Source organism: Dipodomys ordii, unplaced genomic scaffold (genome assembly GCF_000151885.1).
Source record: "Dipodomys ordii isolate 6190 unplaced genomic scaffold, Dord_2.0 Scaffold65, whole genome shotgun sequence".
Lineage (NCBI taxonomy): Eukaryota > Metazoa > Chordata > Mammalia > Rodentia > Heteromyidae > Dipodomys > Dipodomys ordii.
Window position 1 is genome coordinate 1099245 of NW_012267281.1, and position 3673 is coordinate 1102917.

Consider the following 3673-nt stretch of genomic DNA (forward strand, 5'->3'; position numbering starts at 1 on the left):
GGCGGCGGCGGCTGCGCGCGCGCGCAGCGCCTCCAGAGGTCACCCTTCCCTGCGCAATGCGGCCGCCCGCCCGGGGTTCGCCGCCCCCCGCGCTGGTATCTCCGCGCTGGGCGGGCTGCATCCTTTATTTCCTTGCGGGATCGGATGCTTCTGTTTAAATCGCGGTGCAAAGAAATTACCACCACCACCACCACCCCCCCAACCCCCAGCCTCAGTCGGTGTTGCGCTCAATCCATCCGATCTCCGCGTCCCAGCGTCTTTGTGTGCCTTTGAGAGGAGGCTTAGAAAGATCGAATTGGATTAAACAACAGCAACAACCATAAAAATAAAGGAGAACAAGATTCCCACCCAAGGCTCAGGCAGGACTGTTTTCGTTTTGTAACGTGTTCAGAGGAGAGGCCTAGGAGAGGAATGATGTTTCCCCACGGTGAGATTCGATTCCGCAGCTTCTCTGAGCAGTGGTCGCAGGCTTAGCGCCCTGGGAAGGAAGGGCCTGACCGGGAGAAGGCCGCTCCCCGTCCCCGGCAGGAAAATGCCTTTTAAGTGCTCACCATGGTTTTGCCAGGCCCGGTGGATACTGAGTCTCTGGAGAAGGTTGATTTTCAGAGGAGGGCAGCTGAACGCTTGCCTAAGAGGTCAGGATTTCTGCCTAGAAGACTGACACAGAAAAGCCTTTTAAAAAATTCCCCTCCTCCTCCTACCCTGAGGTTGAGTACGGATTAACGGCCTACGGCCAGGGGGGCGTTGTACTTGGGAAAGTTGCACACTTATTTCCAGGCAAAAGTTGCGGTCGATGTGGCAGAATGTGATCGAATCCATTGACGTTTCGCGTCACTCCGTCTGAGCTGTGGCACAATTCGTTTGTTATAAAGCAACCACCAGTAATTAGATTTGTGTCATTCGAGGGTCAGCTCTTTTAGCAGGTGGTCCACACAGGAGCAAGCGGCAGCTGTGTGCATGCAGGCTCCAGAAAAATCCTTTGTAAATTCGGCGTCTCCATAACTACATTAGTCACATTGTCCGTACTTCCATCTCTGGGAGTTTATAGAATACTCATGTCCTGAGTAGTGGCTGCCCTGTGAGATTATTTGTATGGTATCCATAGATGGGTTCTGGTACCAAATAGGTGCTTTGGGAAGACAGCAGCAAAGCCTAGCTTCCATCTTAAATGAACACTTCAATACAACTTTTTTATCCCCACAGTATGCTGGCTTTGCTGAAGTAAAATAGTTGATTAAAAAAAATAATCATTCCACTTGAATGTGAGAATATCTGTACCTGTATAGTATTCTAGAGTGGATTTTGCTGACTTTGTTGAAATGTTTTTTTTCCCCCACCAGGGCCTAGGCTTCTATTCTGTGCCTCACATTCTAGTTACTTAACAAAGCATTTTGCTTTTTTCTGTTATTTTTTTTCCCCTACATAATACTGAATTCCTGATATTGATTGACTTGATACAAAAGAATGACGGGATAATATCCAGATAACCTCTAATACTTAGAGCTCTCCCCAGTCAGGCTCAGGACAAAGGCTGGCCTGTCAGATTGATAAAATAAACTACAATGGGTAGGGCTGTTTAAACAGCCCATTCAATAACATATATATGCCAGCCTGCCTTCCATTGTGTCTGAAATTCTTATTTTTGTAGGTAAACAAATGCACATTCAGCACTGATTGAATAGCCCTTGAACTATGCTCACAGTTTGCTTTTGGGTTAATCTTGTCGGTTTTAATATAGAGAAAAAGCAAGCACAAAGCACCAGGGGTGGAATTGTTCTTGCTTTTGCATCCACATTCCGTGCATTTTGTCAGGCTGATAAACTGTAGGTAATGGACAACTGAGCCAGGCAGAGGGAGCACAAAGACAGAGCTGAAGTGATAGCTCCGACCAGGCCTGCTAGCCTTCTTTTGAGCATTTATTTGGGAATCCTGTGTCTCGGGACTGCACTTCTTAACCTCAACAATTACGGCTTGGAGCATCAGAAACAAGAGCTGGAGGTTAAGATGATTTGGTAAGCACTTGCTTCTAATCTTTTGTCCTACTGAGGAGAGAAAATGCAAATGACTCTGAGGATCCTAACTGCTTCTCCTTCCAAGCCAGCTAAAATAGGAGGGGCAGGTGAACTGCCCGGACACCACCTAAACACTGCATGGTGGGACGGCTTCTGCTCTAGAGCCAGATCAAGAACAACCATTGTGTGTGTGTGTGTGTGTGTGTGTGTGTGTGTGTTTAAATATTAGTTTTCCTCAAACCTCTTCTGGGCACACTAAGTGGGGGTGAGGCCTCTCATTGATGGATCCTCATGATAGCTGCTTTCAAGCCAACATGGCTGCTTGGAGCCACTAAATCTTGGCTGTCCTGGCTGTCCTTCCTTTGAGATGTTCAGGCTGGTGGCTGGAGTTGCCTGTTACACCCGCCTTGGAGTGATGGTGTCTCCCTCAGAGTGCTCACCTAGTGGGAAAGTATTGGAGACCTCAGTGTGACTACAGCCTTGCGTCACAGGAGTGGGAGGGGCAGGCAGGCAGGGAGAAGGGAAATGCAGATTGTAAACCCTACCCCCCCCAAAAAAAAGATTGTTTTAGGAGAGCTGTCTCCTTGACATTTTATGTAAACTTTACTGTCTGATTAAAGATTTCACCACAAATTGGACAAAAATAAGCGCTCTTCTTCAAAAGAGAATGGAAAGAGCCCTCTAGTCTGCTTAGTCTGCCTTCCTTTGCTGCTGACATAAAGAACCTGTTTTTCAGGTCACTTATATGTCTACATAGATTGGCTTATGAGCTCACCCTTTGTGGAGCCTCTTTTAAAGAGGAGTGTTCAACTGTTTAAAATATTTTGATTAAAATATGCAGAGCCCAGAGAGAGCTACAAGCTTCTAGTGAGGAATTAGCTCTTTAGGGAAGAGCTACTGCCCCCCCCCCCATTTTTAGGGGAGAATTAGAATGGGGGCTGGGTAAGGAATGAGAATAGCAAAGAAGGAAAGAGAGCAAATAGGACATGTTCCGAACAGCTTGGAAAAACTCCTGTGGCTTCATTGTTTCTCTAAAGCCAAAGAATACAAAGACGTAAGCCATTCAGCCCTTCTCCCGTGATGGAAAATGTAAAGGGGTGACATGCCCCCCCTGTTTAACTTGTTTAACTCTCATTTCAAATTCAGCACTACACTAGCCGTGTGAACTCTGAAGATTTCTTTAGTAATCCATTTTGTAGTTCCGAATCAAAAACAAAGTGAAAGGGTCTGACACAATTTGCTTTTATTTTTAGGCAAATCAACCCTGGCCATAGTTAATAAGGGGATTACAATCCAGACTAGGTCTTTTACAGATGTAATGTAAATCAAGGGCAGCGCATAAAGAAACTGATCCCTTTTGATTGAAGTATGGTAAAAAGGCATAGAGAAACTAGCAGCAGTAATCTGATTGTATGGCAATAAAACCACCATTTTCTGTCTTTCAGATAAAAATAATGTGGTAAATCCATGCAGTTCATAAGATGTAAAGGCAGATAAAGGGGGCAGCCATGGTAACATATAGATTAGCTTGATGTTAGAAATGACACGTCTCTGAAAGGGGTGCCGGTGAAGCCCTTGCTCCAGGCTGTTGGGTATTATGTGAGAACCACACAGACTTGGAAACTGGGATTAGGAAGTATGAAAGCACCACTTGTGGTCCG